The following is a 26,858-nucleotide window of genomic DNA, read 5'->3' on the forward strand; positions in this document are numbered from 1 at the left end:
AATACCCTTGAGTTAATTTAGAGTTGGTCATCTACTGTTGGGTATGGGGCCTGCTGTTAAATGTGGTTTGTACAGCTAGTGAGACTCCACTGGAAAACTAGTGTTTTCTTTGTGAATGGTTATCAATCGGAGATAGCTACTGGGTTACAGAAGGAGTTGAATGTCTTGTTATCCACTCAGCACTGGGATTCTGTCTAGTTTAGACCTGTGTAATCCCTGCACATGGTGCAATAATTTTTGTGAATTTGTATGTCCATTGTCTCTGTTGAGTCTAGAAGGCCTTGTGTTTGTGATGTCCTCCAACCTCACTGACTTTTTTTTTACACTTCCTCTCCTGCAAAATTCCCTCATCCCTGAGAAAGGAATTTGATGGAGACATCCTGCATGGGACTGAGTATTCTAAGATCTCTAATCTCACTCCCTGCATAATATCTTGTTGTGGTTATCTATATTTGTTCCCATCTACTTCAGTAGGAGTCTTTCCTGTTGATGACTAAACAAGACGCTGATGTATGAGTATAAAAGATTGTCCTTAGGAGTCATTTCATTTCTCCATTCCTTTAGCAGAATACTGGTATTTGTTTTTTTCCCTAGGTACACATAAGAAGTATTGGGTTTGGATTCTACCTCATTGAATGGGCCTAAAATCCAATCAGATAGTGGTTTGTTACTCCCACAAAATTTGTGGCACTCATTGCCAGCCACGTACAGATTTGATCACATGCTCCATCAGTCCCAGTCCAGCTGGCCTTGATGAGTTCCCATTAGATCAGCTCCACTGTCACAGTGGGTGGGCGCACCCCTTGGACTGGAGAGGGAGGGGGGATGGGAGAAGGGAGAGGGAAATGGGAGGAGGTGAAAATTTGTAATAATAATAATAATAAAAGAAAAAATGTGCCACTATTGAGAAAGCATTATCATGTAGGCAAGTCGCTGTTGTAGACAGAATATCTATCTGGTCCTGGCCCAGAAAGATAAAAGTTCTAGTTAAAGACCAACTTGGCTTCTCTGTGTTCAATGTTGAAAGTAAGTGTAGTACTCAGTGATAAGAACTTACCATAAGTTTGGGAAGAGAAACCAATATCCTTGGCAATATCCTGGGTTCTTTTGGGCTTCCCATGGGGAAACACTGGTCAACAGCTCAAAAATATTATTTTAAAAATTCACTGTAAGAAAAAATATATCTCAGAGCTATGGCAATATCCAGGTTAAAATATAAAATAAACTGAAAACCATCATAGACCTTTGTTTTTATGTTTTCTATTTGGTTAGGCTTACTCATTTTTGTATATTTATGGACACTGTATTATGTGTTGTTAACAGTTCAATTTTTTTTAATAATGAGAGCAATGTGCTAAAACTCAAGTGCTTTCTAAGTAGCATCAGATAACACAATATCCAGAAGTTGAACTTCTAAAGAGAAATGCTATATCAATCTATTGCAAAATTTTCCAAATATTCCAAAGAAAAACTCAATGTCTTCCTCTACTCAATAATAAGAATTTTCCATTTGCTTTGAATTATGAAAGTGAAAACACTTTCATTATATCAATAGCAAATGAAAAGAGGAATTATTTTTACTAAACTTATCTGATTTGATCTTTGTGATGTTAATATTATTTTCTGCATTAACAAAGTTGGATTAATTCAGCATTGTTAAGACACTTAAAGAAAGAAAATTTCCTCAAGGCTCTCTATCCACTCAGTTGAAAACAAATACTGTTTCCATGAGTTTACTGTATATCATGTTGCATAATCGTTTGGCTTCCATAATAAAAAAAAATCATTCTGATTTATCTGCTTTTCCAATCTGTTTCCAAAAAACAAACAAACAAACAAAAAAACAAAACAAAAAAAAAGCATTCACTGAATTGGAGGAAACAGCAGGGGAAAGAAGTTTTAATTATGCAAATATGAAATTCATCAAAGGGAGTGCATTCCAAGATAGATTTGATAAAAGCTCAGGCTGCTTTTCAATATTTACTGCTTGATACCAAATTAAATTTCAGCTAATATTTAATAAGAGGATTACAACATTTAAACAAATAATAACTTTACATAGTAAAACCTAATTAGATTTGTTGAGCCTTGTGCTTGGGATCACTTGCAAGAAAAAGGTTTGGAACTGCCAGTACAAAGTGCTTAGTATTCAACATGTCATACACTTTGTTATTTGCTAAAAGAGGCCATATTTCAGATTTCTCTGCCTTCTAAATGTAAACTTAGATACGGTATACAACTTTCACCATTTTTCTTTCATAGCATAGGTTAATTAATACATCTAAACTTTTGTTACACATCTATTACAGTACGAAATTAATTTCAAGATTACTGAGAATATAATATAGTTTGGCTACAAGTTTAGCTGTATGTGATCACCTGACAACATACAGGAATATACCACCATAACAGTTGATAAATTACAATAAAAGTAAAACTGATTCTATAGTCTTAAAGCATAAAAGAGAAGTTATTAGAAATATATACAATCATATGTCATCAGCATATTAATGTGAACATTAACATAATAATAATCACCTGGCATATATCTATAAAATATTACATTGAATAATTCATTATAGATGAAGTTTGAAGAACTATCTGAAATCATGTTCTCTACACTATTTAAATATTATCACTCAGAAATAGTAATTAAAACTTAAAGAAAATATACAAACACCAAAAGAATATATACAAATACCAAAAGATAATATACAAACATCAAGTTCCTAGATTGCTTTGCATATCAGAAAGAATTGTCCAAAGATTATGATTAGAGTAAAAAATACCATGGGAAATCACAGACTATTATTTTAGCAGAACACTTTTAATTAGTAGTAGATTACAGTGAAAACATGTTTCATGTTTTCCATATACAATTTACATAAGATCAAACTAGACAAAATCCATATCTAGATGACAGAACAAGTCAGAAAGTCCTACCCCTAGCTAAGGAACTATGACAACTGAGGGCTGATGAAGGAGAGACAGTCATCTTTTGTCACTAAGAGGCTACCTGTGCTTCAGTAGATGGTCCTGTAACCATACATATAGAGTCAACAGCAAATGAACCCAATTGGTTTGACAGAGAAAGAGAAACAGGAAAGAGGGAGAGAGCATGAAGTTGAGAGTGAATATCATTGTGGTCCTATTAAAAGTATTGGAGGATCAAAAACCCATTGCCATTGTTCTTGAGTTCTCAGTAGTCCTCATTGTCCGCTATGTTCAGCAAGTCCGGTTTTATCCCATGCTTTTTCAGACCCAGGCCAGCTGGCCTTGGTGAATTCCCGATAGAACATCCCCATTGTCTCAGTTTGTGGGTGTACCCCTCGCGGTCCTGAGTTCCTTGCTCGTGCTCCCTCTCCTTCTGCTCCTGATTTGGACCTTGAGATTTCTGTCCGGTGCTCCAATGTGGGTCTCTGTCTCTGTCTCCTTTCATACTCTGATGAAGGTTAATATTCAGGAGGATGCCTACATGTTTGTCTTTGGATTCACCTTCTTATTTACTGCACGTACTGGCTTTGTGGGAGCCTAGGCAGTTTGGATGCTCACCTTAATAAACCTGGATGGAGGTGGGCGGTCCTTGGACTTCCCACAGGTCAGTGAACCCTGATTGCTCTTCGAGCTGATGAGGGAGAGGGACTTGATCGGTGGAGGGGGAGGGAAATGAGAGGCGGTGGCGGGGAGGAGGTAGAAATCCTTAATAAATAAATAAATTAAAAAAATAAAAAATAAAATTCAGTGATAATAAAAAAAAGTATTGGAGGGAATGAAGGAAAGGGTTGAATTTGATCGTTTATTTTGATAAAATATAAAAATTAAGCTGGGCGGTGGTGGCGCACGCCTTTAATCCCAGCACTTGGGAGGCAGAGGCAGGCAGATCTCTGTCAGTTCGAGACCAGCCTGGTCTACAAGAGCTAGTTCCAGGACAGGCTCCAAAACTGTCTCGAAAAACTAAAAAAAAAAAAAAAATTAAGTAAAAATTCAAAAAATTCTCAATGTGAAGTTTTCTGTTTTGTTCTGACCCTTCTCTCATAAGCATTAACCAATCTTTTTTCTCTTATGGGTGTGGAATCAGCTAAGACACATAACTAAAACTTTAGAAAGAAAACATTGCAGGAAGAAAAGAGATGTGTAAACTTACTGGAGAAAGGTATTAACATTAAATAGTAAAAATGCAGAACCACTTAGCTTTTCTATTACTGATCTTGACATTTTGTCAATAATGGACACTTCATTTAATAGTATGAAATTCTGTTTTACTAATTTTGAGCTATATGTGTAAGTTTAAATAAAATACAATGTTTAAAATGTCATGTTAAATACAATTTCCCCTTTTGTAAAAACATGTAGAAAATAAGAAGATACTCAAATAACTAAACTCATTAGAAATAACAGCAATATTTTTCACTCTAACAAACTAATAAAATAGCGAAATTATGTCAAAAAACTCTCAAAAAGATGCTCTCAAATTAAACTTATCCTTCAAAATATTTTAAATAGTGGCTCAGAGATAGTCGTATTAGCACAGTCTAATCAAGAGTTCAAAGTAACCATTCCCTAAGTACCATAGTGACTTTAAATGCAGGGTGGTTTGCTTGAGAACTTGACTTAAAATTCAGGAAATATCACTGTGAATTTGAATGTATTATTTGCCTTTAGGGAAGTTCACTAATAATGCTGAATTTTTGTGTTGGTGTATAAATTGAATAGTGTATGTAAAATACTAAGCACAGTGTCTGATAAATAGTAATCATTCAATAGACTTTTCATAAAATTGCAGGCAGAAAATTTCTAGAATCTTAATAAAGTCTTTGCAATAATAATTTTAAACTTTAAAAAGTACCTAAAACTCTATCATTTTATCTATGATTCCTTAAGTTTGAATTCAGATTGCTCCCTCATGAATTATCACTACAAATGATCAATCTACATTTGATTTCTATCAAAACCCCAAAACGATGGAACATGTATTTTCATAGCCAGGTATAGGCAATATATATATATATATATATATATATATATATATATATATATATAATCTTTAGACTAAAACAGCAGTGTTAAGTGTTATAACTAATAGAAACTTAGTGTGAAGAAAATACTAATAAAAATACAAAAATTAGAAAAATCTGTTACTACAACTGATGACTTAGCACTCATTCAATAATTGATAAAGCAATTATGCAGAGCATCAGTAGGAACATAGTTGATTGGATAATATTGTCAGTTTCTATGTTCTTGCTATTATTTATAAAATAACCCATCCAACAGCAACAGAATACATTCTTTTCAAGTTCATGATGAATAGTCAATCATTCTGTTCTTTTTATATAATATTCCCTTTCACAAATGTGAAACAATATAAACAATGAAACACTGTAGAGAATGGGTTTAGTGTAGAAATAAATACTGATAAAATTCTATTGCCAGAAAAACAAAATTAAATAACATATCAAATTAATTTACAATCAAATTAATCAATTAAATATCACATACATCAAAGTATAAACCTGAAGAAAAATTTGCAATTTAGGAGAAATTTAAAGTACTTTGATGTAGTAAAAATATCATGGGATCCATACAGACAAAACAATTTGTACATGTAAATGTATTATACCTAATGCAACTCTTAGGACAGAAGAGAATCAGCAATTTTAACAGTTGCTGTATAAAAATAGGAAAAACAAAAATAATGTAAGACTAACATGAACAGCAGATATAATATGAACTAAAGCAGAAATCCATGAAATTGAAAGCAGGAAAAATATATTGGAAATCTAATCAACAAAATGTTCCTGCCAAAAGATGAATGTAGCTGATAAACCAGCCCATTTAGCTAAGGACAATAAAAAGCAAATTGCAAAGTGACAGGAAGCAAGTTAACTACTATTAAACAAAGTACCTTAAAATTATTTTTAAAAAATCTGCTTTGGATTATTATGCCTAAAATTTCATAATCTGATAGAATTTATTCGATATATCAAAAGTACCTATGAATAAAGCTGAAGAATATAATCTAAGCAGGTATATTTCCCTTTTATAAATTGGAAAAATAAATAAATTTATATAAGAAACATTCTCCCAGGTACAGAGGACTTTAATAAAGAATCCTTTGAAACACTGAAGAAGAAATTATATTCATGCCCCTTAATCTTTTCCAAAATTTGGCAAAGATGATGCATACTAACTCATATTTTAAGTTTAATATTAGTATATGTATGGAGCATGTGGGGTAGAGGAATTATATAAAAATTATACAACTGCAAAATCGTGCCATTTGGGTATATTGGCAATGTCAGTTAAAGGCACTTGTATAACAGCTGGTATGTAAAGATCATTCTGACCTTCATGTTGCTTTCTAACAGCAGCAGATGAAATTCCCAGGTGAAAAGAATTCTCCTTATCCTCAGGGATGAACAGGGGAAACTGAAAGAGTTCTGTACAATATATTAAAAGCAAACCTCTTATCCTTTTTGTTGTCATTCTAGATACTTATAAAACAATTCATAGCTTGCTACAGTTTTCTCATTAGCTGAATTTGCAACTTTATAATTTTAAACATACACAAGCTTCAAGGCTGTTACATTCATGTACAAGAATGGTTGCTTTATACTTATTGTTAGATACTCTGAAGCAGTAGCTGCTTTAATTAACCTAACAATCTTAAAGTAAGTTTCCTATTTACTAAAAATTATCACAGATCATGTAAATACAGAACATCTTTAGTCTGGGTTTATTTATTTTATTTGGGGAAAATTAGCACTTTGTATGAGGATGTTGTTTCTTTACCCCAAATCTTCTGAAAGGTTCAAGTAGGACAGTTGTTTATGATAAGAATCCTTCAAAAAAGCTGCTTTCAGATGCAAATATACAGTTTTTGAAAGGGATTCCTACTTCAATTATGTCTGAATAAAAATTGAAGATGTTTTGGCTTAAAATCAATAAGCTTTCTGTGTCCTAACCATGTAAACAAAAAATGAATCCCAATGCAGGTGCAAATGATGCAGTATCTCTCATCCTCCAAATTTTCTCCCTGATGTATCATCCAAAAGAAAATTTTTGTTGTTTACCATGCATTTATGATATAAAGAAAAAATATAAACCTCCCTGAGAAAAGTCAAAGAAAACTTTGTCTTTTCATATCCTTACCCAGCTCAAATACTTAGAAGCCTAACAACTGGTTCCCTAGTACAGGGAGAGGTATATTCATTTTTTTTTCCAGACTGGGGATTGAATTCAAGTGAACAGACTTCAGCAAGTACTTTTACCTACCATCTCGTCAGTCCTGGAGTGTTCTCTTAACTTGCATGAGGAGTCCTGAATTTGATCCCTTTTTGTTCCTATACAAACACACACACACACACACACACACACACACACACACACACACACACACACACTTAAAAACTGTGAATCTCAGAGAAATTGAGAGGTAAATAGTAGGTAGCAACTACCAGCGGCTAGAGAGGTCAAGAAAGAATGAGAGAAAGGAAAATGATCAATTATAGTTACATAAAAGCTAAAAGAAAGTTCTAGTGAAATATGTAATTGTAATGCGGCTACAGGTAATTATAGCTATTATATATTTCTAAAATGCACATGAAAACTTTTACTTATTTTCCTCATAAGAGTTGATAAATTTAGCAGAAAATAGATATGTTAAAATAGGTCCAAATATTATATAATGTGTTTACATCAAAACATCATTTGTTATCCTAAAACATGTAGAATTTTATGCTTTATCAGTTAAAATAAATTGCAATGCAACATTTTCAGCAAAAATGCTTACAAATTACAATTTTAAACAATACAGAAGCTCTCAGAACAAAATGAATGCTTGTAGAAACAGAGTAAGTTACATATAAACTGAACTGGGCATAAATATTAAGTTGTGAAGAACCAAATTGTGTGAAAAGGTTATGAAGATGAATTAACAAAATTTTATTCAAATTTAAGTCTCAAATTCTTGTGTTTGAAGATAATAAGCTCATTCTTTTTGGTATAAAGAAAAATCATCTCATGTGCAATTTTATCTTTTGTTTTAAGGAAGCAACATGAAGGCCAAAGTGATCTTTTTGCTATTATTCAGGGGTGTTTAAATTAAATACTGACTATATCAGAATAATATTTTCCAACTTATTTACAATTAACTCATTCAGAAAAAGTACAAAATATCTACATAGACATCAAAGGGGAAAATTTTACCACTTTAAATGAATAGGAAAAGAAGTTCAACAAAGTGTTTCATTAGATGATCTCAAATTTCAACAGCAATGTAACAGTACCACAACCTACTCAAATTAATAAAATAAAAAAGCCAAATATGATCTGACAAGGCTGTGAAACAACACAAGTTTAGTTGTTACTAATGTGAACTTTAGAAGGCTGAAGTTTTTATTAAGTTGAGCAGACATGTAATATATTTCAGTCATATTGCTAGTTATTTTTTCAAAGTTTGAAAAATGTTGTCTTCAAAAGCATGTACACAAAAATGTATGTATCATAATTGCTCATAATATTCCAGTAGATAGCTAATATGCCATTTAAAAATTGAATGGATGAATCCTAATGCTATTATATATACATTGGATAATTACACAGTTAAATACAAATTTACTATTATCATGTAAAAGATGGATATAACCTTTCAACATATTCTGTGGAAAAAAATGATTCTGCAAAACCTCCCTACTAGAATATTACAATTGCACATCTTCTTATAAGAAAAAGTAAGATTCTAATACATATGCTCTCACCAAATATCTCAAGAAATTGTAGTTGAATGAATAGGTAAAAACAGGGCTTTCTGGTACCATGATGATGGAGGAGGGTCATCTGTCTATCTGTTGTTTCATTGGTTAACTAATAAAGGAAACTGCTTGGCCTGATAGGTCAGAATATAGGTAAGTGGGGTAGACAGAGCTGAATGCTGGGAGGAAGAAGGCAGTGAGGCAGACACTATAGCTCTTCTCTCCAAGATGGACGCAGGTTAAGATCCTTCCTGGTAAGCCAGCATCTCGTGGTGCTACACAGATTATTAGAAATGGGTTGACCAAGATGTGAGTATTAGCCAGTAAGAGGCTAGATCTAATGGGCCAAGCAGTGTTTAAAAGAATACAGTTTCCATGTAATTATTTTGGGGTATCAGCTAACCAGGTGGCCGTGAGCCAGAATGGCAAGAACTCATCCCACTGCTCCTACTACACCATGAAACCTGTCGCTTTGGGAGTCAGCATTCAGGACATTCTTAGCTCAGGGGTTTCTGTGCCCAGTTTCTGAAGTATGTGTTATCTTCAGCAATAGAGACTTATATTCCACTTTGAAGGGGGTAACAAAATGCATCAGCAATAGGGCATATATTTGAAGAATCACTTGAACTGCCCTGGCCAACAACCTAGATGGTTTCTCATGTCTGGCATTGCAGTTTTGATAGATGGCCACTAGCTCTTGGAAGAAGTTTTAGCATTCCAGATGATAATACTCATTTAAAACTGTATATTTATATCTGTACAAGGAAATACATGTACTAGAGGTTTGGGGGTTAAATAGTTAATCGTAGGATTTTTTTTTTGTGACTCTTTCAAACATCCTTACTTGCTGTAGGATAATGCTCTTGTACCTTCTAAATTTTTGTTACTTGTATTGGTTTAATAAAATGCTGATTGGCCAGTAGCCAGGCATGAAGTATAGGTGGGGTAACCAAACTAGGAGAATTCTGGGACAAGGAAAGACTCAATCTGCAGTCACCACCCAGACACAGAGGAACCAAGAAGAAAATGCTGTACTAAGAAAAGGTACTAAGCCATGTGGCTAAACATAGATAAAAATTATGGGTTAACATAAGTTTGTAAGAGCTAGTTAATAATAAGTCTGAACTAATAAGGCAGTTTATAATTAATATAAGCCTCTGTGTGTTTTTTTTGGGACTGAATTTAGATAGGCAGAGTAAACAGAACAGAATGCTGGGAGAAAGAAGCAGATTCAGTCAGTCACCATGATTCTCCCACTCCAGACAGACACAGGTTAAGAGCTTCCCTGGTAAGCCACCTCGTGGGCTACATAGATTATTAGAAATGTGTTAGATCAATATGTAAGAGCTAGCCAATAAGAGGCTGGAACTAATGGGCCAAGCAGTGTTTAAAAGAATACAGTTTCTGTGTAATTATTTCGGGTAAAGCTAGCCAGGTGGCAGGAAGCGGCCCACTGCCCTTATCTCAACAGAAGACAGGTGACATTGTTATCTTATGACATTTTGTTTATTATAAATATGTATAGAATATAAAGTAGTGTTTAGGTACTTTTATGCATAGATTGTTTCACGTATGCTTCTTTTTTCTTTGACTGATGAGAAGGACAAGTAGAAACAAAGTTTGTTTTCTAATATAATTTTCTAATAAAGGAACCAGAATTCCTTGGGCATAAAGCTGGCTTCAGAATGGGACATTAAGTGGACAAAGTGAGATTGCTAAAACTTCTAGAATGAAAACATTTTGAGACTATAAAAAGAAAGGAAAGCTACTTATTAATTAGGTAATACCAGAACGACAAAGTATTCTTTAAATTTTCTAATTGCCAATGCTTGACTAATTTGGCATAAGAATGTATGTAGGTCATTGCAGGCAAGCTTTTGGGGTGATTTTGAGATGCATTGTTTGGAGAGCGTTGCTTGCTCATATTATGTGTAAGTAAAGAAGTTAGGCTGTTAAGTGAATTATTACAAGATGGAGTGTGCATAACCAAAAACCTGAGTCCCAAGAATTTTTTTTTTTTTACTGATTCACAATGTCAGTTATTATTGCACGGTTCTCTACATTTAATGGGTGATATGAAACATACAGGCTATTAAAACATAAAAAAGAAAGTTTTGAAAATATATCCAAATATGATGTCTCAAAAAAAAAAAAAAAAAACAGAAAGAATCAATTAGGTCCCAGTGGAGTAGCAAGAATCAGCAAAGGATGACAAGGCTTAAAGCATGAGATGCACAAGCAGGTGGTAATCAGGAAACAGTCCTACCTCAAGAAACTGAAAACAGATGGCTAAGGTGAGCAGATGTTAAGCAATGACTTTATAACTGCTAGAGAAGAATTGTGGCTTGTACAAGGAAAGGTCCTTGATGAACTCATAGAAAAGATTTTCTAAATTTCTTTAAAATGTGATTTTAAATTTAAAAAAAAAGGAGGCCATACGTGTTCAGGTGCTTTTAAAATTTCTTTAGGCTTTATTTTTATATACATTTTTACTTAAAATAGAGCTACCTCATTTTTCCTTTCCTTTTCCTCCGTCCAATCCTTATCATGTTCTGCCCCATTCTTAAACTGATGGGCCCTTTTTATTAGTATTGTTATATATGTCATCACTTTTGAAAACAAGGCATGAAGGCAAGTGGTACATCTTTCATGCAGAAGTGAAAGGATTTTTCTCAAGGTTCTAAAAGCACAAAATCTTACACCAAAAGGGAGGGTCTAACATTGTATAAACATCAATTATTTTCATACTTTTTGGCTTGACTAGGTTGAAAGTTTCTTTTGTTTTTGTATGATTTTGAACACTGATGAGAATAAATAAATAGCATTGAAGTTTTACTTATGATCTTTTAATTAAATGTGTTTAATCTCAATAATGTCTCATGGAAACATAGTCTGGTAATTTTCTTATTGTAATAAAGGTATAGATTAATTTGATTTTCAAAAATAAAATTTAAAGTTAATATAAATATAAATTTTATTCTATATAAATAATATGGATTTTCCTTTTACTTTAAAGTTTTTTTGAGATTATATTATGTTGACAACATTTCTTACCTTCCTTTCCTCCAAACACTTCTAAATTTCCTGCTGGTTCTTTATCAAATACATACCTTCTTTTCATTACTTGCTATTACATGCATATATGTATATCCATATATATATATATATCCCTAATAAAACCTGCTCCATTTGTATAATGTTATTTATGTGTATGTTTTCAGGGTTGACCATTTGGTATATGTTCTTGCCTGGGAATAATACTTTCCCCTCTTATTTGTGCCTCAATGGACAGGTAATTTTTGCACTTAAATTGGAAATATATTTCTATTATGTTCTGCTAAAATTAATATTTCATGCTTTGATAGTCAGACTCTTGAATTCATTTCTGTCCATCGCTCACGCAGGATTTCAGTTACTGTCCATGTACATTTGGAATCCTTCACTTTTAAAGCATTAAATCACATTTAAAAATCCAATGAAAAAAAACAGTAACATTAAAATATATAGTCTAAACAGGAAGTTTATGGATAATCAAGTAACACATTGAAGAAGCAGTGAACAAGTGAATACTAAAGGGGGAGATTGAGGGAAACAGAAGCAGACACAGAGAGGGAATGAATTTTGTCAAATGCACGCTTTCCTTTTAATTCTTTTGAGCCCAGATTTCTGCATTCTCTTTTTGTTTTATTTTAGCCCCATTTACAAGGATGACCTCAATCAGTATCTAGCCTTTGACATTTGAAATTATGCATATTTTCCAGTCTCTTATCTCAGTGGAATTTTTCTCATTAGCCTTTTCTTATTCCTTCAGTACAGAATCGTCAACTAAGGGGTAGCCCTAATGTTGTAGCTAACACTCTTATCTGGAACTGAATTATGCTTTTTATGGCAAATTTTTGTAAGGTGATTTTGCTTACAAAATACCCACTTAAGATAGGATCGCCAGTTGAAATACAAGATAGCAAGCTATATTTGATTCTCAAGCAAATTGTTTCTGTTTTCTTCCAAGTATGCAGGAACAAAATTAATTATTCATTTGAAATTCAAATTAAAATCACACCTGGATTGTGAATTATTGCTAAACTGGCTGTCAGGTAAAAGAAGGGACCACTGATTGCAACAATTCTATGCTAGCTTCACTCACACAAGTTTTCATCTATTTACTTTTCATAACAGCTCTGTGATGTATGAATTACCACCCTATTAGATAATGAAGAAATAATCTCAGGGATTTATGTAAGACTATGCAAATAAAACCAGGAATTCACATTTCAATTAGTTCACTAACACAGAACTTAATCCACCTTGCTCTCCACAGCACTAGCTCTTTCCCCATCCTTGCTGTTAAAATTGGAATAAACCAAAGTCATAAAAAAGACATGAATTTTTTTTCACCCAAAACATTTGAACACAGTTTCTTTGTTTGAAACTTTAAATTATGAAAATATTCACATTTTTGCACAATGTATAAAATCACCATGCACTCCTTTTTTTGCCTGGAAAAATCTACATTTTCAATATTGTTTCACATCTGTACCATCATATTTCCTCTTAGTGTTTTAACATGAGTCTAAACTCACATGTCATTTAATCTCCTATTCTTTTCAGAATCTTGGCTTATAATTAAATAGTTGACTAAACAACCATATTTTCTTACCTTCTCAAAATAATTTCTGTCTTTTCTAATAATACTTGTTCCTGTCAGTCAAATGACTTCATTAACTTGGAATTAGGCGTATTTGGTAAAACCAGTACTTTTAAGTACTTTGAACAACCGATAAGCTACTATAAAGTGTTGACTAGAATTAAAGGAAAATGTTAAGAATGTAGAACCACACATTACTATGGTAACTGAATAAATCATGAATTTGTTTATTTTCAAAAATATAAGAAACAATACCTTTAAGAAAACAGTTTCATTTTCCATAGAAACAATACTTGGATTCTTTTTCTCCTCTTTTCCCCAATTTAAAGATTACCAGAAGAATATTAAGGTAGGCCTCCTGGTACATGTCTATCATAAGATCTACTTCAGAGACTGCTGTTAGAAGATTGCAATTCCATGGCATACCTGAATTGTAGAAAAAGTTCAAAACCACTTTGTAAATTAGTATAATATCATCTAAATTGTTCAAATAAAATTTAAAAGGAGTATGGATTATAATTCAATGGTAATAGGTTTGGTTAGAATGCACAAGTCCCTGGGTTGAAATATGAAAAACAAATGACCCTAAGGCAGAATTCCATTATTCAAGATACAAAACCCTTTTTATCTATAGCCTGCCACTGTTATTAATCAGTAAAAAATTAAAAACAATGTTTGGGGAAGGGATAAAATGTCCATTTTGAAAAATGCTTAGACATTCTTTAATAAATAAAATTAATGTTGTCATTAGTGGCAGTTCTAAGCAAAACTTTTATTTTTTTATAGATAAGTACTCTTTGGGGAGATGAATATTACTGCAGTCATATTGTGCTTTCAGTTAATGAGATGTAGTTTCTATTTGTTAGAATTTTATGGTAATGAAGCTTATAATTTACTGACAAACTGGCTTGCTTTCAAAACATTCTCTTATTGCACTGATTTTTTTTTTGCGTCAGAAACATTGATGTGCTAATTTGTGTGTTTATGGCAGCAGATGTGCACCTTCACTGAAAGGCTGGCAGACTGAGTGAGGGAAAAGAACAGCAGAGAAGAAAAAGAAAGCAAGAGGTGCTCAGAGTTTTCAGTGGCTCACAATGCACAGAAAGAAATGCAACGATGGCACAGCTTCTTTGAAACATTCAGGAGCTCATTAATTTTGTTTTCTTAAATATCAAATACTCATCAAAATTTTTGGTAGAGTCACAAATATGCTGTTTGCCAAATACTTTTATCCAGTATAAAACATGAAAGGCAAAAGTCATCATCGAACATTCAGAAGCTGTTACAGGAAGTCATTAAATTAAAATTAGATGCAAAGCCCATCTTTATCCTAAAATGTTCTTCTAAGTAAGGCATATTACATTTATTAACAACAACTTTAGAGTGAGGACTTTTATAGTGAAGATATCTGTTTTGTTTTCAGTCCAGCCTCTAAATCTTATGGCTCTTCAGAATAAAAGTATTACTCCCCAATTCCACCCCTAACTCTGTCAATGCTAGTAAGACAGCTGAGAAACAAAACTACTAGTATCTCAACTTTTCTTTTGCCAGGAAACGGAAATATTCTAATCACAACTTTATCATCTATAATAGAGGACATAAAACCATGATTGTTTTGCAAACATCCTCATTAAACACAAAGCAAAATACAAATCTTGATGCAACACATGTAATGAGAAAAAGATCAAGGGAGGGTAAGCTGTTCATAGTGCTTTAACTCTTAATGCATGGTAGAAAATGAGAAATTAGGATAGGGAAACATAAGTTCATGTATGGCTAGAAAGAAATAATTCAAAAGCAATTGCTGATCATCTTAGTTTCAGAGAAGCTTCAAGAAAATGCATTATACTCAGTTAAAGAGGCAGAACACAAGTAGATTAATAAACAGTACTGGATTATAGTTTCAATTAAGGTATGTTTATATATTGCAGCTAAATATTTAACTGTGATTCTTTTCACCATTGTTTTGTGAAGATTTAAAATCTGTAACAAAATAGAGTTACTAAAATATGTAAGCATAATTATAATACACATAGTTTCTGCCCTGGAAAATCTTCAAAGATAGAGAGACACTGTATTTCACTAGCAAGAGCATAAAATACAACATATACCAAAAATGTAAATTTATATTTGCTTTAAGAATGTAATTTATACAAGTGAGGTATTAAATAGCATAATCATTACATACCATCCAATGTGATTTCTTCTTATAAAATTTTATTTATGCATATAAATTCATTGTATAACCTTAAGTATGACATTCTGTTTTTATACAGTATATCTAATAGCATAAACATTCAGCATATATTTACTAAATGTATAATAGCATTCTTAAATTTTCATTTCAAAGAGAAGTTAAGCATGCAAGATAACTCAGTGGGTAAATGTGCTTGCTATCAAGCTGAGAAGCAGTGTTGTGTCCCTGAGACTACACTGCTGGAAGGAGAGAACTTGACCCTACAAGTTGTCTTTTGACCCTCATACAAACACTGTGGCATGTGGCCATCCTCTCCTTCACACTCTACACAAATTAAACAAATGCATAAATGTTAGGAAAAAATAGAACAACACCCTGTTTCAAAATGCAGAAACTAAGAGTTACATAAGGGATTGTGGTGAATACCAAAATTTTAAATACTTCATAGTAAATATCTTGATACTTCATATAATTTCAAATAATAGCTATAGATACTTTGAAAATAATAAAATTTAGATCTCACATCACAAAACAGAAATGAGTACTTCAGTGATGATAACTTATGGAATTTCAGGGTCTCTGTACATGTCTAAGCATTGATTATCAGTATTCCAGTTTATACTCAGAAGAACAGTGAATATATGCCGAAACATTATCTACACCGAAAATGAAAGTGGTAACCAGAAGTATATATTTTAGCAGAGAACCAATTTATGATTATTTAAATGATAATGACCTTTCTGAATTACATTTACAAACCAGTCACAGGCATCATTAGTAGAGATGAATATCAGAAAGGAACAACACAAGTGAAAGCTCTGACTGATCTAAAAAATACACTCTTACCCTGGCTTAAACCCTTCTCCACATTCCACTTTGGCCCCTTAAATTACTGTTCCTCAGAACAGGATAGAAAAAAATATTAAAACTGCAGTTCCCTTTGTAACACCTACTGATTAGCTCTTGCTTATCTCACTTATAAAAATTAGAAATAATATGACCATTATTATCTATTTCATAAACTGTCAGTGAACCTCATAATATAATAGATAAATAACCTTCTTAGTGAAGGATACTAAGGGATTATGCCCTGACTGAAATCTTTCCACAGTGCTTTGATTTTTGAAATAAGGAATAAGTGTTGATCTATCAAAATAAGATGAAAATTGTGTTTGAATAATTCATTCTACATTCCAGACTTAAAAAATTCATATTTAGAATTCACCCAGATATAACAGAATTATAAAACATAATTCTTTTTTTTAATTTATTTTTTCTTGGAAAACAAATTTCTGCCTCCTCCCATCCTCCCATTTCCCTCCCCTTCCTCCCACTCCAATCCCCCTCCCCCCACTCCTTTCCCCTCCCTCTCCAGACCAAAGAGCAGTCAGGTAGAGAGTTCAAGGTCCTCCCCCCTCCATCTAGGTCTAGGAAGGTGAGCATCCAAACTGGCGAGGCTCCGACAAAGCCAGAACATGAAGTAGGATCAAACCCCAGTGCCATTGTCTTTGGCTTCTCATCAGTCCTCATTGTTCAGAGAGTCCGGTTTTATCCCATGCTTATTCAGTTCCAGACCAGCTGTCCTTGGTGAGCTCCCAATAGATCAGTCCCTCTGTCTCAGTGGGTGGGTGCACCCCTCACAGTCCCGACTTCCTTGCTCATGTTCTCCCTCCATCTGCTCCTCATTGGGACCTTGGGAGCTTATTCCGGTGTTCCAATATGGGTCTCTGTCTCTATCTCCATCCATCGCCCGATGAAGGTTCTATGGTGATATGCAAGATATTTATCAGTGTGGTTATAGGATAGGGCCATTTCAGGTTCTTTATCCTCAGCGGCCCAAGGCAATAACTGGGGACATCCCCCTGGGCACCTGGGAGCCCCTCTAGGTTCAGGTCTCTTGCCCACCCTAAGCTAGATCCCTTAATTAAGATATATGCTTCCCTGCTCCCATATCCATCCTTCCTTTATCCCAAACATCCCAATTCCCCAGGTTCTCCCCATCCTCCCGTTCTCACATTTATCTCCCCATCTCCCCTTACCCCTATCCCACCCCACCCCCAAGATCCCAATTTTTGCTCGGCAATCTTGTCTACTTCCCATATCCAGGAGGATAACTATATGTTTTTCTGTGGGTTCACCTTCTTACTTAGCTTCTTTAGGTTCACCAATTGTAGGCACCGTGACCCTTATTTATGACTAGAAACCAATTATGAGTGAGTACATCCCATGTTCATCTTTTTGGGTCTGGGTTACCTCACTCAGGATAGTGTTTTCTATTTCCATCCATTTGCATGCAAAATTCGAGAAGTCATTGGTTTTTACTGCTGAGTAGTACTCTAATGTGTATATATTCCACACTTTCTTCATCCATTCTTCCATTGAAGGACATCTAGGTTGTTTCCAGGTTCTGGCTATTACAAATAATACTGCTACGAAACATAGTTGAACAAATGCTTTTGTCATATGATAGGGCATCTCTTGGGTATATTCCCAAGAGTGGTATTGCTGGGTCCTGGGGCAGGTTGATCCCGAATTTCCTGAGAAACCGAAACACTGATTTCCAAAGTGGTTGGACAAGTTTGCATTCTCACCAGCAATGGATGAGTGTGCCCCTTACTCCACAACATCTCCAGCAAAGGCTACTACTGGTGTTTTTGATTTTAGGCATTCGGACAGGTGTAAGATGATTTCTCAAAGTTGTTTTGATTTGCATTTCCCTGATCGTTAAGGAGGTTGAGCATTCTTAAAAAGTGAAATTTTTAATTTCATGGAATGTTATATTTTTCTTTTAAATGCAAGCACAAGGCTTTTTAATTTCATTGTTTATCCGATACCATTTTAATCACATAATAGTCAAATTGGAACACATTTATACACACATAAGTATCTAAAATTACTTATCAGGTTCAATTAGTTTTCCAACCTCAGCTCAAGTTACACAGAAAAAGAATATTATCATTTAGAAAAAAAATATTATCATATATATATATATACATATATATACACACACACACATAATCAAATAAAGACAGAGTATGTATTTTTACAAAGTGTAATATAAATAAAATATGATTTTATTTGTAATTAAGAACTTTGTTCCTTCTGGGACAAAAACCTCCCAATTATTTCATTTTGTATTTCATCTATTATGTAACTGAGTTAAAAGAGAGCTCTGTTCCTTCAAAGCAATTGCTTAACTATGACCAGTTTTTCCACACTTGCAATTCAAACTAATATAGTTAAATTAATAATATAATTTTTTTGCAATTGGTGGAGTCTGTCATTCAGTTAAATTTTTTGTTTCCCCAAAAAGCAATTTTGACACAATAGCAAGGCAGCAGAATGAGTTCGTGTATTTAAATATATTGGGGAAACAATTTTCTTTCCTTTCATATAAAAGATTGTTCCCTTTGTCATCACTTTATTTTTTTAAAGATTTATTTATTTATTATGTATACAACATTTATGCTTGCATGCCAGAAGAGGGCAGCAGATCTCATTATAGATGGCTATGAGCCACCATGTGGTTGCTGGGAATTGAACTCAGGACCTCTGGAAGAGCAGTCAGTGCTCTTAACCTCTGAGCCATCTCTCCAGCCCACCATCACTTTATTTTATAAATTTATTTTTTATCATTCTTTATCTTTAGGGATGGAATCAGTTTCAGATGAAATTTATTTCTTATTACTTTCATAACAAAGAATTTGCTAATTTGAAATGCTAGTGAAATCCTAAAGTTATCCTAAATTGTTAGGATTTGACTTTGTAATATCTAATTATTTAATTGTTATTGTACTAATAGCATTCTATATTTGCTTAGGAAAAGACAAGGGATGAGGGAGTTATAAAAATGAAATTACCCAAAACAAGTATTTTTAATTACAATTGCAATTTTGTTACTATAAAGTCAAATTAGCATTTCTATGGTCTTTTCGTGCCTCCCCTCAAGCAATCATCAAAATCTACATAATAATGATGTTTGCTCATATCTAGCTGTAAATGTGTAAGCAAAGTCAGTAGGTACGGGTTTCAAGAAAATGGACAAATTCCAGGAGGAACTTTGATAAGGTTTCCTTCCCAGAAGTTAAATTTGTACTTTAATTATACTTTATTCTATAAATGCAATCACGCATGAGCAATGAGAGTGTTTGAAGGGAAAAATGCTTTACAATAACTGCCTTTGGTTGACAAGTTAAGCAATTGATGCATGTTTAATTATAACACCTTCAAGCTTTTAAAGAAGTGTTGTAGCTTTAAGCAATGAGAACCTCTGAAGCAAGACTTTCTATTGCTTTTTGTCAGATTGATATAAATTTGCCTCAGGCAGTGCTACTGGCCAAAAAACAATCTGAGTAGATTAAAAACCAAGGCAGATGGACTTCTATAAATTGAGAGTGATCAATCCATAGATAGTTTTCATTGTAACCAGTTTTGACCATTATTTAAAGCATAATGTACTATTTAACTATGCTCTTTTTATTAATGGTTCATCTTAATGAATTCTTTATTAATGGCTCAGAAAAAGCAGAGTGATTCTATAGAGAAGCCATTATTAGCAAGGAAAAATAGATCTGTAGTTTCATCCCTTCTTTAGTATTCTTCTCTCTCTCTCTCTCTCTCTCTCTCTCTCTCTCTCTCTCTCTCTCTCTCTCTCTCTCTCTCTCTCTCTCTCCTCTCAGTTTATGCACTAAAACATGTATTTATGTTGAAATGTATTCAAGTTAAGCATAAAACATCTGCCTATTATTTTTACTCATCAAATGTCATTTTATAGCAACTAGTGATCAAATCAATACAATTTCTTAAAAGCTCTGGAGATTGTAAAAATAATGTGGGAAAGGGAAGAACTAATCAAGTACAGCTATTAAGTGGTCATGTTTTGTGATTTATGTATCTAAGACTTTAAGTATAAGGATAGAGTCTGTAATAGCAGTAATTAAATTATAATTAGTACATAATTCATTAAGGCAGCAAATTCTAATGTATTTCTACATTCTACCACTAAGAAAAAAATCAAGTAAGTCAAATTTGCTCTTAGAAGATGGAGTGTTAATTTACTTCAAATTTTTCTTCAATATTATTCAGAACCGTCTTTCTCACAACTTCAAGAGATATACAACATCTTCATATCTACCTAAGCAATGTCAACTGTTAACAAAACTTTATACTAAGTACTGATCTAAACTTTGTTCCATCCCCAGGGTATTTAAGCTATTCATTCAAATTTTACTCTTTCATTTAATAATATTTATTGAAGCTTCATAAGACACTTGGTTCAAAGTGCTAACAAGTGGTTTAGTGAAGTATAAAGCTTATAGAATGGTGATAGGTCTAGTTAATAAGACATATTGCAAGATTATAAATAAAATATACATGTATGACTTTAAAAGAGTATATAATTGAAAATCCCATGACTTTAATTTTCATTATCTTCATAGAAGTCATTTCAACTCATGCCTTGGACAAACAAACATTTCTGCTTTTGAAGAACTGATATATTAATTGGGGAGATATAAAATAAGCAATATTTAAATACTGACAAATGCAATTAAAATTGTACTGATTAGGAGCCAGAGAATAATTTGGGAGATAGTTCAGTTGTGAGCCTTGTGAAGAATATCCCTGAAAAGGTGATTCTGTAAAGAAGTTTTTAAAAGTTCATGTAATTATACTTTGTTTCAGGCAGTCAAATGCAAAATTCAGAGACTATGATGGATTTAATATGGTCCTAATAGTATTCAAATTGGGGTACAAATGGCACAAGTCACAACAGTCTTGCAAATTACATCAAAAAATTTAGGATTGTAGCCTGCTTTCGTGGAATTCCAACCAGCTCCCAGATCAAAACAGAGATATTTATTAACAATTATATATGCTTGCCCTTAATTTATGCTTGACCCACTAGCTCTTATATCTTAATTTAACCTGTTTCTCTTCATCTGTTTTGCCTCAAGCTTCCTACCTTTTTTTCATTCTTCATGTCTTACTTTCCTACTTTCTCTGTGTCTGTCTGGCTACGGCCTGCCTGTCCTGTGTGTTCCCCTTTAAGTTTCCCTCTTTCTCCTCTCTCTAGAGTTTAGGTTTCTCCTCCTACTTATTCTTTCTGCCAATCAGTCACACTTATCCCTCTACTGCCTAGATATTGGCCATTCAGAATTTTTTTTTAATTTTCAAAACAATCATATTTTACATATCAATGCCAGTTCCCTCTCCCTTCTGTCCTCCTGCACCCTTCAAATTTTCCCCACCCTAACCCCTCATCAACTCCTCATAGAGGTGAGGTCTCCCATGAGGAGTCAACAATGTCTCTTACATCACTGAGGCAGGACCAAGGAGCAATATTATTAGCAAAGGGAACAATACCATGATGAGGAAACTCAGCGACAGAAACAGCTGACCCAAGCAAGTGGGAGCTCATTAATTCCTGACTGACAGTTGGGGAACCTGCATTAGTCCCTCTGAATGTGGGTGACAGTTGGGTGGCTTGCATAGTTTGTTGGGGCCACTAGGGTATGATCACCAAAGAACCAATTCATGAACTATGGATAAATACTGGTTCCATTGGTAGATAATATTGCTCCTCCCTCTCTTTGATTGTACTCTGGAAGTTTAGCCCAGTAGTTAGCTGGGGGTCTCTGCATCTGCTTCCATCAATTGCTGAATGAAGGTTCTATGATGACAATTAAGGTGTCATCAATACAGGGAAAGGGGAGTTAAGATACCCTTTCCACTATTGCTAAGATTCTTAGCTGTGGTCATCCTTATGGATTCCTGGGAATTTCCGTAGGACCTGATTTCTTACAAACCCCATAATGGCTCCTTCTTTCAAGGTATATCTTTCTTTGTTCTTCTTCTCTGTTCTTCCTGAACTCTACCTTCCAGATCCCTCATGTTTTCCTCCCCACTCTTCTTCTCCCCTCCCCACTCCCTACCCCTCCTTCCTCCCCTCACACTGCCAATTTATTATGGAGATCTTGTGTACTTCCTTTTCCTGGAGGGATCTATATGTCTCTCTTAAGGTTCTCCCTGTTTCCTTTTTCCTCTGGGGTTGTGGACAGCAGATTGGTTGTCCTTTGTTTTATGTCTAATATTCATTTATGAGTGAATACATATTGTATTTGTTTTTCTGTGACTGGGTTACCATACTCATGTTGTTGTTGTTTTTTTCTAATTCCATCCATTTGCCTGCAAATTTGAGGATGTCATTGAGTTTTACTGCTGAGTAGTACTCCGTTGTGTAAATGTATCACATTTTCTTCATCCACTCTTTGGTTGAGGGCATCTAGGTTGTTTCCAGTTTCTGGCTATTATAAATAATGCTCTTTTGAACATAGTTGAGAAAGTTTTATTGTAGTATGAGTGTGCATACTTTAGGTATATTCACAAGAGTGTTATAGCTGGTATATTGATTCCTAATTATCTGAGAAACCACCATACTGATTTCCAAAGCGCCTATACAAGTTTGAACTCCCACCAGCAATTAGACAAATCAGGTGCCTTAGGCAGGCAAGGTGAAACAAATGTAACACATCTTTAATAGTTAAACTCAAATAAGCAAATGGAACTTACCTTTACTTAGTTAAAATAAAATTCCACAACAAGGCATCATGCTAGGAGTGTTAAAATATCATTTAAAATTTAAAATAAAACTGTGAAATACTCTGGTTTGAGTTTATTATGTTAATGGTGGCAGGTTCCTGTTTTGTTTTGTTTATATAAGCTGTAACTTCCAATGATCCCGAAATTGCCTGTATCTGAAACCCCTTAACATTTATTGTTGAAGGAGCTGTGGGTTGCATTCCTGCTGCCCTGCTCCCAGCTGCCTGGCTAGCTTATGCCCTGAAATAACAACACACAAACTGTATTCATATAAACACTGCTTGGTCCATTTCTATTAATCACCAGGAATATTCTAGCCTACATCCATTCTGGGTCGGAGCTTCATTGCATCTGCCACAGAGAGCAGAGCTATGGCATCTGTCTGAGGCATCTTACCTCACTTCCTCTTCCTCCCAGCATTCTGTTCTGTTTACTCCACCCACTTATGTTCTAACCTATCAGGGCCAAGCAGTTTCTTTATTAATTAACCAATGACCTTCCTCCATCAATTTATGATTAGACTCTCTTTTCCATTTAAGAATATGAATGTTTTCCAGATTTGAGGGCAATTCTGCTGTCACTGTCACTTCCCCATCTACTTTCCAGTATATAGTGGTTTCTGAAGAGAATTGTCTCCATATACTCATATGCTGTAGAGCAATCCTTTTCTACACTATGAAAATGTTTTGTTCTCATTTGCTTATAAAAAGCTGATTGGCCAATAGCACAAGAGCCAGGCTAGGAGAATTCTGTGAAGAGGAAAGCTGGAGACAGAGAGTTACCAGGAAACACAAAGAAGCAAGATGAGAACATTGTACTGAGAAAAGCTACCAAATCATAGGGCTTTAGATATATAGGAGTTACAGGTTAATTTAAATGTTAGAGTTAGCTTGTAACAAGCCCAATTTATCAGTCAAGCATTTATAAATTATATTAAGCCTGTGTCAGTTATTTTCAAGCAGGCAGTCTGGAGAGGAACCCTCCACTCATACTCATGTATTTCATTGCTTGATCCCAAGTTTGTGGACTGTTTTGGGAAGGATTAAGAGGTACTGTAGTGACATTTCTATTGTATTTTGATAAAAAAAGAGACTGCATGAAGATCTGAGAGTAAAGCAGTCCCACTGGTTAGCCTTAAAGACCAGGTTATGGTAACACACACCTTTAATCTCAGTAGCCACAATGACATGCATCTTTAATCCTAGTAGCTGCATTAGTTGCTATAGAAATTGGGTAGTGTATGTTTTTAATTCCAGTGGTGCACACCTTTAATTCCAGCCCTAGAGAGGAATATAAAATGGGGAAAGGCAGCTCTCAGACACAGTCTCATTCTGAGATTCCTGGAGGTAGGATCATCATTTCAGACTGATGTCAAGGTAAGAGCCAGTGGTTGGCTGTTTTGCTTTTTGGATCTTCAGGTTGAACCCCAATTTCTGACCTGGAGGTCTTATTAATCGTGCTTCATTATCTAGTACATCACTAGGTCAGTGCTGTTGCCAAGGAAGGCAATCAAGAGCAGCCAGCCACTTCTGGACAAGTCTGGGGACTTGGACACATAGAAGAGATAGAGGTATGTGGCATTTTCCAAAGGTAGTATGGTCCTCAAATGAGTTATTGCTATTTTACATCTACAAAATAATTGAGTTTTCTAAGTTGCAAACAAAATAAAAGCTATTTAGCTTATGTATTTAATTCTTTTAGAATAAAATTAGTATATACATCTGTAATAAAAATAATTGCCCTTAATTTTAAAAAAGATAAGAGCAGCTGGCTGGCTGTTTTACTTCTCATTTCTTTAGGCAATCTTTATTATTAAAATATAGTTGAAATGCTACTACAAGGTGTGACTTTGTTGGAGGAGGTATGTCACTGGAGGTGGGCTTTGAAGTTTCAATAGCCCCTGCCAATCCCGGTCTTTCTGCCTAAAACTTGTGAATAGGATGTAATTTCTCAACTGCTACTCAAGCCCCGTGCTTAGATGCCTGCTGCAATGCTCCTTACTAAGAAGGTCATGGACTCACCACATTAAACAGTAAGCAAGCACCCGTTTAAACGTTTTCTTCTAGAAGTGCCTTGGTCATGTTGTCTTTTCACAGCAGTAAAAAGGCAACAAAGATGCTATACAATCCAGTCTAAATGTCTCAGTTAGAACTTTGAGCCTTATTTCGGGGTATCTCCTTGAATTTCATTGTCTATTGATATGCCCAACTTTCATCTCTGTATATTTATATGCTTCTATCTCATTGTTTTTGTTTGCATCTGACACAATTATCCGATTTTCCTTAATATTACTACATGATTCTATACTTCACTATCCATAATATTCATGACTTATGAAATCCAAATACTTACACATTTGGATAAAAAAGGGAGACTGAAAATTGCAGCAAAGAGATGAATGCATATATATTAGAGAGTGAAGGAATGAGTTGTAGTCTTGTAAATGTTAATACTAACCAGTTAGTACTATATATTCCAGCTGCTTACATCTGATGCTTAATTATTCTGCAGACAATTCATGAACATCTTTAAATATTTATCAGATTTTGTTAGTTGTTGTACTTGAATTCAATAGTATCTGACATATATAGAAGTCAGACTTCTCAGTTTCTTAATCAAGTACTAAAGTTGTTCATTCATAAGATTAAAATGACAAATGAAATAATTGTTTAGGACAACATTTTATTTTTGTTATTTCAGCTAGTGGAGTGAGTTTTTTTGCATAGTTTGATGGACTTATTTTTTATACCTCATAAAACTGGGGTTATTGTTTTAAAAAGGCTACACAAAAGTTTCAACACTTTTTCTGGGAAGTACATTTTTAGAATCTGTTCACAGTTTTGTTTCAAAATATTCTACGTCTTAAATGATGGTACTTTTAAGAATAGTACTTACATAAATAGCTCTGAGAATCTTATTATTGTACTGCTTTATTGATTTACAATCATAAGATAAAAACACAGTTGTTATGTAGGAGAAGATATTACCAGTTTCTATTGACAACAGTATTTTTTAGTCTGAATTGCTAAAAAAATAACAAAATCATAAGTCATATTTATTTAAATAATGTAAACTGAAGATAACGCTTTTGTATTTTGTGTATGATGTATCTATAAAGCACATTATGGATCACGTTGTAAACTAATATTTCAATTCTAAATAATCAGATTATAAAATTTTCTTCTAAATTATGACAAGAGAATGATAGATTGCATTTTAGATCTGAATTTTCTTAACAGATGATTGAGAGCTATTCTTATTTTGCTGGTAGACTGGGGGAGGGTGGGCATGGAAAAAAGGAAGCATCAAACAGGATGTGTGGCATGGAATGAAGGGAGAGAGAACTGGGAGAGAAGACTGGAAATGGAAGACATTTTGTGGGGTGATGTGTAAACCTGTTCAGTAGAAATTAAGAAAACTAGGGTGACCCTAGTGAGGACTTCTAGTAACAGCAGATTCAGAGCCTAAACTGGCCATCCTCTGTAACAAGGCAATGCTTCCAGAGGTGGAAATGGGACACCAACTTATCCTCAGAATCTTATTCTTTAAAAAAAAAAAAAACATTTATTTATTTATTATGTGTACAGCATTCCTTCCATGTGTGCCCAGAAGCCAGAAGGGGGAGCCATGTCTCATTATAGATGGCTGTGAGCCACCATCTGGT

Source organism: Microtus pennsylvanicus, chromosome X (genome assembly GCF_037038515.1).
Source record: "Microtus pennsylvanicus isolate mMicPen1 chromosome X, mMicPen1.hap1, whole genome shotgun sequence".
Taxonomy (NCBI): Eukaryota; Metazoa; Chordata; class Mammalia; order Rodentia; family Cricetidae; genus Microtus; species Microtus pennsylvanicus.